Raw genomic sequence first — 12,153 nt, forward strand, 5'->3', positions numbered from 1 at the left:
TATAGCCATGTAATATTCCAAAACACCATAGAGTCATTTAAAAATGTTATAAAGTTGGCCCATTAGTTTTCCCTGATGTTTAAAGTATAAGATGAAAAATGGGAAGCTTTAAATGCACTGAAATAATTATGTAATAAGAATGATGGGGACCTGAGGCCCCTTCTTCTCAGGATCTCTGAAGACTTTGCCAACAATCAATCAACAAGTATTTATTGAGCAGCCACTGTTTAATTCCATACAATTCTTCAAATATTTATAGTGCACCTTTCCTGAAGTTCATCGTGAAGCCCACTCTGATACCTCTGACGTCCTCTTCTGGCTTCAGGCCCCCCTGCTTTGCAGCAGGCACAGGAGTTGCAGTTTTGCATCCCTTTCTGCAAGTATGTGATCCATGTCTGAATCCTACACTCTATAGGCTCCAAAGAGGGAAGCTCATATTTATTTTGCTCACCATGTTGTCGACAGCAATTAACACAGTTTCTGGCACACAGTAGGTACTCAATAAACAAGAGAATGCATGTATAATACATTCTAGGCTTTTCAGGGTAGGGAGGTGTGTGCAACAATGTACACATTGTGTACTGCATTCTCCAGGAGATCACACCCTGTGGGGCAGGTAGGTGCATACACAGCTGACTGATGGACATCCAAGTCACGGTAGAAGCCCACATCATGATGAGCTCTAAGGAAGCACAGCTCTAAACAAAGGGAAACAAGAGAGGAAGTAGCAAAGGAGGCACCATCTGTGTTGGTTCCTAAGGAGAAGTAGGGAGTGGACAGGTGGGAAGAGAGGAAATGTACTACAAGGAAAAGGAGGAGGGACAGTGTGATCTCTGCAGCACAGAGCTTGGAAGTGCATAGTGCATGTGTCTAGCACCCTGCCTTGTTACCATGGTGAATATGAAAGTGTAAGGGACATTCTTCAAAGGACTTTAGTAGACCTAGGTTTAAAAAATACACATGGAGCAGAGTGATAAAGTGAGAGATTGTGTGATGCTGAGCAAAAACAGTCGGGAGAGAGGCAGGAAGGATTCCTGTAGCTTGAAGTAGTCCACGAAGGCTTTATGAAGGAAGTAAGCCATGAATTCATTTTCAAGAATGAGTAGGGGTGGCAGGGAAGGGAGGGGAAATTGAATAAAGAAAGGTAACTCCACACAAATACCAAGGGGTAGCAATAGACACAGAGCATGAGAGGCAGCAGGGAGAACTAGACCGAGGCCACGCCAGGGGCAGGGACAGATTCTCTACAGTTTTCCAAATTCTTCCTCCAAGAGCATCCCACTCAACTTTCCCAAGAACTCTCTGGGACAAATCTCATTACTATCACTCTCCAAGGAGGAAAGTAAGGTTCAGAGTTACAGTCCTTGAGACCACAGTGCTGTTGAGTAGCAGAAACAGGATTCTAACTTTAGAGTCCTCAGACTCCAGTTCAATACCTTTTTGTCTCCTGAGCAGGCAGGTCAAAGGACTGCAGAAAATAGAGTCTAAACCCTTTACATGCCATCACTGTCAAACACAAGTATTCTAAACAGACCAGTCCACCCAGCATATTTTAGTGATGTGTTCTCTCCTCAGAATGTTAACATTGAGCAAAACAAATTGTACTGACTTCAGATCAATTTGATTATCCTTACAATGCAGATTAGGAAACCAAGGCTCAGATAAGTTAAATGACTTATTCCAGGTCATACAGTCACCTGCAAGGATAAGATTTATTTGATTCACTCATTCATTCTTTTATTTACTCATTTGCTCATTTAACAAATATTCAAGGAGCATTTGGAACTCGCAGATGAATAAGACATAGTCATGGCCAGTAAGGAGCTTAGAGACAAGTGGAAATGTACTTAAACAACCCCAGTGTTCTGGCTGTTACACATGAGCCTGCCTCCCTCCACATGTGGACACAGGTGCTGAATCATGTTTCTTTATTGGGTGAGTGGGTGATTGGCTACTGGTCAGACTGGACTGGGGAAGCAGAGGCAGCCTCATTTCAAGGTGAAGTCTTCACTTTCTATATAGTGTCTAATTCCCCATATGAAGAGCCATGGCCAATAACTGTCCCAGCTACTCTGGGGAAGTTTGCCCCTCTAGGGTAGGGTGGGCTGAAGGACAGAGGTGGGACACAGGGGTATGGTATTTGGAGGCTTGCCTGTCCCTGCCTACAGGTAAGCTGGCCACTCCGTCGTCATTGGGTTTTTCACTGGCTTTTCCATCCACTTACTCCTGACTTGGTCACTCACCAACCAGGTCCAGGAAAGAAGGAAGCTAACAAGCCTTAAGTGGAAATAAGATGTGACCCAAAGAGGAGGACAGGCTAGAGAACAGCCACAATAGGAGCTTTCCTTTTCCCCCACTTCTCCCTCCCCCATCCCTGCCTGCCACCAATGCATCTGCTTCCCGCCCCCCACCATCATCTTGTTCATCATGCTGGGCTATCTTTGATGCAATTTTCTGACCTTTACTCTGCTGTTCTAAAGGTCAGTCCCACAAGAGGACAATCAATTAGGTAAGTCATTAAAAGGGTGTGAGTAACTTCACTTTAATTGTGGCACAAGGATGGGAATTAGGAGACAAAGACCATGATCCTCATGCTCATTTCCTGTTAGAGTGAAAAACCCACAGAGTGAGAAAGGCCCACTCAAGTTTCACTAGTTTCCAGAGTCATAGTGCTTTTCATTGCTATTCTGCTCTGAGACACTGTCTTCTCCCTTCAGAAGTAAAGGAGGTGAAAAGAATAGAGGGAGCTGGAGAGGGTCCCATTGCAGTTATTGCCTGAGTACTGACTTGAGTAAGCAGAATAGCTTGAGAACCGCCCCCCCCACCCCTTGCCCCAAAGTGAGGAAAACCTCAGCATCTCTGGAGGGTTGTTCAAGAGGATCCTGCACTTTTCTCTGTAGAAGAGGCAGACAGCTTTGGCAGATTATAAAGAGAGCCTATACAGGTAATGGAGAGTGCATTTCACTCAGGCACACACTGTTCAAAGAATGCCTCAGATAAGCTTTCAGAAAGGGCTAATAATTGTGTGCTAATTGGTCTGTTGACAGAGACCATCCTGCCTTGAGAAAGCCCTGATGGATCTCAGGTTCATTAGCACTTCCAATTTTCCATAAATACCAGATCATGCAAACCCTCATTCCAGCCAGTCTGCTCTCCCCACCCTCCACCGTCCACTTTCAGGCTGCTCTTGTCCTACCTAAGGGGACACCTGCAAACTAAGAGCAGAGTGAAATGGGCTTCTAATTGTGAGCAATCAGAGGGATGGGAGAACAGAGCTGATGGTGTACTTGCTTAAAAAAGCTGCAAATTGAATCCCAGGCTGCTGCAGTGAGGAATTCGGACAAGTCACTTTTAAGGAGGTTTTGTGAGAAACTCTTTTTCCATCCTGGGGTCCACCTGAACTTTTGTGTGAACTCCCTTCAGTCAGCTTGTGAGCATGTCAAGCCCTCCCCACCAAGTCCTTCCTCAGCCTTCAACTAAATAGAGGGTGAGCTGTAATTTAGAAACAAGCTCCTTCCCTTCTTTGTGGCTCTAATCCCTTCTGGGGAATTATGGACAGGATGTCTATGTATACAACCCTTCACAGTGTGCAAAGTGCTTGCTGTGCTCTGTATCATTTGGTGATACCCCAACCCTATGGCAGAGCCAAGAGTGATATTCACAGTATTTATCAGCAGGTAGAACAGAAGCACATTAACTCATCAGAAGGGATGGCAGCCCTAGTGCCAGGGCAGGGCTCTAGAGGCCTCTTCAGGTATACTCTCCCTTTGGTTACCATCAAAAGGAAATCCGGGGGCTGCAGGGGAGGAGTATATGTGGTTAGGGTAGTACATGGGGGTTGGAGTGAAGACTATTCACTGGCTGTATAGAAGTGTTTCAATATTTTAAAAACTGATGTAACCACATCAGCTGAATGTAAGCCCTGTGTGCAGGTGAGTCAGATAGTTGGTAATATGCATCGTGGATGACAGAAATAGAGTTCAATGACTTCTCAAGGTCATAGAAATAGACAGCATCAAGGCCAAAACCAATCCCGTCTTCTTAGTTGAGTAAGTTTGTTTCCCACTAAACCATGTAAGTCTGCCTTCACCTCTCAAGTATTTTATGAAACATCTTGCCACATGCCAGACAATACTCTAAAGGGACCTGGAGCTGTGTACCTGCCACAGAGTCTCTGCTGCTCTAAGACCTAGTGTCTTGGTGAGTGTATGTGTCAGGAAGGTGATAGGCATGTAAACATCCTCAATGTAAAGTGACAAATTCTGCAATAGAGGTGTGTGCCAATTTGGGTAAACCTTCCAACAGAGGGGGATGTTCAGTGAGGTCTTAAGGAATACATTAAATAAACAAAAAGGTGCATATGTCCATGTTAGTGCAAAGAAGTTGCTAAGTAAGGGTAGTAAGTGTACATCTGCTTAGGGGAACAAGAAACAGGCAGATATGCTGGGGAACTTTTCCTCCACCAAGGCAGAGTAGGTAAGCAGAATACCCCATCCCAACTCCATCCACCTCTCTCAAGAGTAATGAATGTGCTGGAAGCCAGCTGCTGAGTAGAGGAAGGTAGGTGGCAGGTGTCGTAGCACCAACAAAAGAGTATTAGCTAGCAAGGACGTGCTGCTGTGTATATCCAGGCTATTGGCCTTTGCTATATGGATCTGTAAGTACTAAATGTGTGAGAGCAAAGTAATGTTCCCTGGCAGACAACTTTACTGCCAGGACAAAATGGGCATGTCAATCCCATAAAGTGAGCAGAACTGTGGGGTGGGATGCCAACACACAACTTTGCTCCTTAGTCTAGCAACGGGTCCTTGAACAGGCCACATCAGGTCTCTAGACCTTGCTAAGTTATGTAAATGTGAAAACTTGAAGAGAAGAAGGTGGGGGAAAACAAAATCATCCTTGTTTTTTCATGGTTTTCTTCCTAGGGGGAGAAGCCATTGTACTCCCAGACAGAAAAAAATCCCAGATCAGTCAGCCCAGTGGAAGCTGAATATTCATCTCACTTTCAATGTGTTCTTAGAGAATCTTCAAAAAGTGGTTTCCAAGGATGGTGACCTCTTTTGAGGAGATGGGCAGTGGCTCTAATTCTGGAAAGTGCATTAATAGGCACTATAAAAAATGTAGTTTGGGCTATCTAACCACCTTTAACTCCACCACCCACAGACTGCTTAAGAGGCAGGTCCAGAAAGCCATAGTTATGACTATGCAAGCCCAACTCTTTGTATTAAACTAAGGGTAGACTTTGAACCAGATTCTTTCTCAAGAGAATTGAAAACTATGATACTGAAAGAAAAAATTTACAAGGTGATTGTAGATACTCATAAAATTCAAATAATAAAGAATTATAAAGCACCTAAAATATATCAGGAACCGAGGACATGGCAATGAACAAAGTAGTGATCTCTGCCATGGTGGCATTGACCAAGAGATAAAATAGAAAGAGAATATTCAGCCAGAGTCAACTCCACAGCAAGCCAAAGTTACATGTAAGTTGAAGTCATTGAGGTACAGAAAAGTATAGAATAAATAGATAAAGGATCTCCAACTAGGGAAGCAAGAAGATGACACAGATGGAGATGAAAAAGTAGTGACACGTATTTCAACAAAAAACAAAAAAGAATAACCTGGGAGTATGACCATACTTTTCCAAGTTCCGTGTGCCTAGGTTAGATTTAGTGCCTAGTCTTTGGAGAGCTGTGATATTTTTCACCAGAGTTCTCTTAATAAACTATTCTTATATTCAAGCTACCTTGAGTAGATTTCTGTTTCTTTCAACTAAGCATGCTTATATGTACTTGCATACACACTGAGCAGAAGAGCCTAATCTATGTGGAAAATGCCATGTCCAGGGACTCATTCATTAATTCAACAAACCTTTACCCACTGCCCACAGTATGGGAAGCTCTGTACTTTTATTGGGAAATCATAGTTGAACAAGACCCAGCCTCTTCCACAAGGACCTCATAGTCTCATGTGGAAGTCATCATGTTAGCTGACATACGTTCAGTTTTACAGTTCAAATGATATGCCTTATAAAAGAGGCATATGTTTGAAACCCTAAAGGGGCATTTGACTACCTTGGGAGTTAGGAAAGGCTTCACAAAAGAGTTACTTTTTTTTTTTTTTTTTTTTAGAGTGAGTCTCCCACTGTCCCCCAGGCTGGAGTGCAGTGGCATGATCTTGGCTCACCGCAAGGTCCGCCTCACCAGTTCATGCCATTCTCCTTCCTCACCCTCCCGAGTAGCTGGGACTACAGGCGCCCGCCACCACGCCTGGCTAATTTTTTTTGTATTTTTAGTAGAGACCGGGTTTCACCATGTTAGCCAGGATGGTCTTGATCTCCTGACCTTGTGATCCGCCCTCCTCGGCCTCCCAAACTGCTGGGATTACAGGCGTGAGCCACCGCGCCCAGCCAAAAGTTACCTTTTTAAGCTGAGCAAAGGGTGAGGGGGAGCCATTCAGGTGAACAGACAAGCATTACAAGTAAAGCAAACAGCAAGTGCCAGGAAAGTGAGATATGAGAACATGACATATTTGAGTAAAGCCTGATATTTAGGTATGATTGGGTTATACAATATGAATGGAAGGTGAAGAGTAGAGCAGGGAGTAAGGGGGCTGAGAAAAGTACCAAAGGACTTGTTAAAAATGAAACTAGAAAGACAGCAGAGACAGATTTTCAATAGTCACACCGTTTAGTTAAGAACAGGAATTAATCTTTTTCACACTCCAGCAGTGCTATGGTTAATACTTTTTTTTTTTTTTTTTGAGATGGAGTCTCACTCTGTCACCCAGGCTGGAATGCAGTGGCACAATCTCCACTCACTGCAAGCTCCGGCTCCTGGGCTCATGCCATTCTCCTGCCTCAGCCTCCCAAGTAGCTGGGACTACAGGCGCCTGCCACCACGCCCAGCTAATTTTTTGTATTTTTAGTAAAGATAGGGTTTCACCATATTAGCCAGGATGGTCTCGATCTCCTGACCTTGTGATCCGCTCACCTTGGCCTCCCAAAGTGCTAGGATTACAGGTGTGAGCCACCGCAGCTGGCCTACACTTTATTATTAAACCTCATGGAAAACTTCAAGATAGAAACTATTTTAATTGTACAACAATTTTAGGATGAGTAAACTGAGGTTCTGAGAAGTTTGGCAACTTGTTCAAAGCCCCACCATGAGCAATGGCAGAATTCAGACTCTTGGGTTGCAGCCTATGTTCTTTCCATTGCATCACACTGCCACCCAGGATGGGGAACAATAGTTTGGGCTCTGTCCCATGTACAGTTTGGAGCCACTGAAGCATTTTAGGCAGGGAGCAATATGATACAATATGATATGATGATTTGCACTCATGGTAGCAACCTAGAGGTTGAATCAGGGAGAAGAGCTGAGAATAAAGATAAGAAAACTACTTAACAGGATAATGCAAGAAAATCAGGTAAAAGTTGATGAAGTCCTAGATTAAGGAAATGGCAGTGGGCATGAAGAAGGGACAAAGGGCATTTTGAAGACATATGCAAGAGAATGATTATATTGCCTAGGTTTTCTTCTATGGTTCTTATGGTTTTAAGTCTTAATGTTTAAGTCTTTAATCCATCTTGAGTTAATTTTTGTTTAAGGTGTAAGGAAGGGGTCCAGTTTCAGTTTTCTGCATAAGGCTAGCCAGTTTTCCCAGCACCATTTATTAAATAGGGGAATCCTTTCCCCATTTCTTGTTTTTGTCAGGTTTGTCAAATATCAGATGGTTGTAGATGTGTGGCATTATTTCTAAGGCCTCTGTTCTGTTCCATTGGTCTATATATCTGTTTTGGTACCAGTACCATGCTATTTTGGTTACTGTAGCCTTGTAGTATAGTTTGAAGTCAGGTAGCATGATGCCTCCAGCTTTGTGCTTTTTACTTAGGATTGTCTTGGCTATGCAGGCTCTATTTTGTTTCCATATGAAATTTAAAGTAGTTTTTTCTAACTCTGTGAAGAAAGTCAATGGTAGCTTGTTGGAGATAGCATTGAATCTATAAATTACTTTGGGCAGTATGACCATTTTCATGATATTGATTCTTCCTATCCATGAGCATGGAATGTTTTTCCATTTGTTTGTGTCCTCTCTGATTTCCTTGAGCAGTGGTTTGTAATTCTCCTTGAAGAGGTCCTTCACATCCCTTGTAAGTTGTATTCCTAGGTATTTTATTCTCTTTGTAGAAATTGTGAATGGGAGTTCACTCATGATTTGGCTGTTTGTCTATTATTGGTGTATAGGAATGCTTGTGATTTTTGCACATTGATTTTGTATCCTGAGACTTTGCTGAAGGTGCTTATCAGCTTAAGGAGATTTTGGGCTGAGACGATGGGGTTTTCTAAATATACAATCATGTCATCTGCAAACAGAGATAATTTGGCTTCCGCTCTTCCTATTTGAATATGCTTTATTTCTTTCCCTTGCCTGATTGCCCTGGCCAGAACTTCCAATACTAGTTAAATAGGAGTGGTGAGAGAGGGCATCCTTGTCTTGTGCCGATTTTCAAAGGGATGGCTTCCAGCTTTTGCCCATTCAGTATGATATTGGCTGTGGGTTTGTCATAAATAGCTGTTATTATTGTGAGATGCGTTAAATCAATACCTAGTTTATTGAGATTATAGTGATGAATCAAGGAATTTAAGAAAATGAGGCCATTAAAGAGTGAGGAAAGTGTAAAGTTGGTCAGGTCAAGGAATAGGAAGGAACATAAATGGGATCTTTAAGTTGTAGACCCAATGCCTACCTTTCATTTTCTGATATGATCCATTTTTCTCCAACTTTGACACAGTCCCCTACAGGACTAAATGGGGAGAGAGGCTTTCACAGAGTTCGGTCTTCTTGGTAAAACCTACTCCATGCCACAGTGATTTCTAGGTGGCACTGAGAGCCAGCTTGAGACTCATGGCCATAATTATAACATAAGATCACTCAGCATAGTTTTAAGTTTTATCAGCTGCATTTAGCAGTTCACGTACAGGAAGGCATGGAATAGATGGAGAGTTGGATTTAACCAGGACGTGTGTGTATACATGATGAAAGATAAAAGAGGGAAGAGAGTTAAGAGTAAAAAAATCACATCAGTGAGTTTTTAAATCATTTTAAACTGTTTAAGATACTAGTCTCTCAAATATACCCTACCTCCCTGTTAATAGAAAGTCATCCTTATCTCTTCTACTCTCACTCCAGACTCTGTAAGTCCCCTAATCTCACCTCTTCTCTTCAGTTAACTTCCACTGTGCTCTGTGGATCTCATGATCAGTTCTTAGCAAAATCCCATATAATCTCAACTACTTCTCAAGAGTGCACTTTGCCTTTCAGTTCTAACCTCGATATAGCTGACCCTGAGGACATGGTTTCCCCTGCAGCCTTCTCTAGCAGTGGCTATCTCATTTCCCACCCCTCATGCTCCTGGGCATGGAATTAAGGAAGGCGCTCCCTTGTGATATCCTGAACACTGTTCTTTCGTCCTCTCTAATGATCTCTGGCTCCTTTGAAGCCAGAACCACTGGACTCTTAGCACCCACTACCTGTCCTCATTGCAGTTTATGTTTCTTGTTACTTCCCCTCATTCATTGCCATCAAGTGATTACAGAGGGAATGCAGTTACTAATAAAATTAGGTTCCAGGGCATAGTATTCCTTCTATAATCTCAATATTAGGCATCGCCCACTCATACTTGCTCTAGTCTCTTTCCCTAATGAATTGTCAAACCTACCTAGACTTTTAACCTTTATACCTGACCAACTTTTCACTTCCTAGCATCCTCAAAGGCCTCTTTTCATTCCTTGACTGAATTATATTCCATGGTCCATTACTGTAATCATTCCTTTGTGTATACTCTCAACTCTCGTCCCTCTTTTATCTTTCGCCACGTATATACACACATCTTTGTTAAATCCAACTCTTTGTCTATTCCATGCCTACCTATACATGAACTGCTAAATGTAGCTGATTAAACTTACAACTATGCTGACTGGTCTCATGTTATAATTATGGCCACCGAAGAGGGCTCTCAGTGCTACCCAGAAATCTACTGTGTTTATCTAGCCAACCAACACTCTTAGCTCTTATTCTCAAAAGACCATTTCATAGATTATTTTCCCAACTATTCCCTTTTCTTCCTGTTAGCCAAAGACTTTCCTTCTGTTTAACCTAGGAAATCAAGAAGAAGAAGCCAATCAGAAGAAAACAACAGCAATATCTCACCATGCAACTAACATCCTGCTGCATTTGTCTTTGTGCCCTCTGCATTGCCGCCTGTTAGGAAGGATGAAGCACTCAAGCTCCTGGGTAAGAACAACCTCTTTGCTCCTATGATTATCTTCTGTCTCTCCTACGTCATCACTTTCTCCCTCTCTATGGAGTTTTTTTTTTTTTTTTTCCAGACAGAGTCTTGCTCTGCCACCAGGCTGGAGTGCAGTGGCGCAATCTCGGCTCACTGCAACCTCCGTCTCCCGGGTTCAAGCGATTCTCCTGCCTCAGCCTCCCAAGTAGCTGGGACTACAGGGGTGCACCACCTTGCCCAGCTAATTTTTGTATTTTTAGTAGAGATGGGGTTTCACCATGTTGGCAAGGATGGTCTTGATCTCTTGACCTTGTGATCCACCCGCCTTGGCCTCTAAAAGTGCTAGGATTACAGGCATGAGCCACAGTACCTGGCCTATGGAGTTATTTTAATCAGTATATCAATATGCTGGAACAGCTCCCATCTTAAAAACAAAAACACACCCTCCCATGACCCCACATTGCTCCCCAGTTATCACTCGTTTTTCCATTTGCCTTCATAGCAAAAGGATTATTTCTACTCATATCTGATTCCTCACTTTGCTTCCTTCCTCGAGTTTTCTTCACTTGGCCTTTTGTACTCTTCATGTACTGAACCACTCTTCTCCAGGTTACCAGTGACCTCCATGTCACCAAATTGAAGGTCGAGTCTCAATCTTCACCTTAGTGACTGCTCAACAGCCACAGTTGCCAGTTCCTCCTTTTGTGAAAAACATTCTTCACGTGGCTTTGTGAGCCCGCTTTGGTTCTCTTCATATTCTCTGTTCTGTCTCAGTCTTCTTGGTTGGATCCTCTCTTCTTCCCCGTTTCTGAATATTAGAGTGCTTCACAACTCAGCCCTAGGGCCACTTTCCTAGTTGCACTCACTCCTTGAGTGATCTCATTTCATTTTCTCCCATAGTTGTAAATACCCACTACACATGAGTATATATTTGCACACCAAATTTCCACCTTCAATCATGGCCTTTCTCTTGAAATCCTGGTGTTTGTGTCCAACTGACTGTTAGATTTCTCTACTAAGATGTCTGATAGGAATGTCACATTCAACATGTCTAAAACCAAATTCTTGATTTATTTCTTTCAGATCTGTACCTCCTCCCAGTGTTGTCCTTTTCAGTAAATGGAATCACTGTTCATTTGATTGCTCAGGCCATAAATCTTGCAGTAAATCTTTATTCCTTTCTTCCAATCCATTGTCTGATTGCATAGGCTCTATCATCAAAATATATTCTGAATATGCCAACTTCTCACCACCTCTGTGACACCAGCTTTGTCTAAGCCACAATTATGTCTTACCTTTACCACTGCAATAGCCACTGAACTGGTCTCCAGGATCCCCCTTTCTTTCTACTTCCTAATCAGTAAGGCCTTCATGATATGGCCCCTGCAACCTCTATAAACTCATCTTTCACTTCATTTCTCTCCTGACTGCATGCCAGCCTCACTGCCTTTCTTGGTGGTCCTGGATCATACAAAGTACACTGCCCTGCCCCTTTAGGGCACTTGTACCTGTTCTGTCCTTTGTCTGTGATGTTTGGGGCTTACTCCCTCACTTCATTCAGGTCTCTGCTTAAGTGGCATTCCTTGGACAGGTCTTCCCTAAACTCCACATCCCCATCACCCTTTATCCTCTTACTTGGCTTCATTTCTTCATACCATTCATCCCACCTGGCATTATACAGGTGTACCTCAGAGATATTATGGGTTCAGCTTTAGACCACTGTAATACAGCAAATATCACAATAAAGCAAGTCACGCACATTTTTTGGTTTCCCAGTGCCATATGAAAGTTATGTTTACACTATACTGTAGTCTATTAAGTGTTCAATAGCATTATGTCTGAACAAACAATGTACATAC

The 12,153-nt window shown here is 42.8% G+C and overlaps 1 protein-coding gene across 2 annotated transcripts in view; it reads right to left on the reverse strand.

The window, feature by feature from the left end:
* The window catches only part of BRINP2 (BMP/retinoic acid inducible neural specific 2), a 110,793-nt gene that overhangs the window by 9,520 nt on the left and 89,120 nt on the right, over positions 1–12,153 (reverse strand). The gene's annotated exons all lie outside the window — the stretch shown is intronic.

Source organism: Pan paniscus, chromosome 1, assembly GCF_029289425.2.
Source record: "Pan paniscus chromosome 1, NHGRI_mPanPan1-v2.0_pri, whole genome shotgun sequence".
NCBI classification, from domain to species: domain Eukaryota; kingdom Metazoa; phylum Chordata; class Mammalia; order Primates; family Hominidae; genus Pan; species Pan paniscus.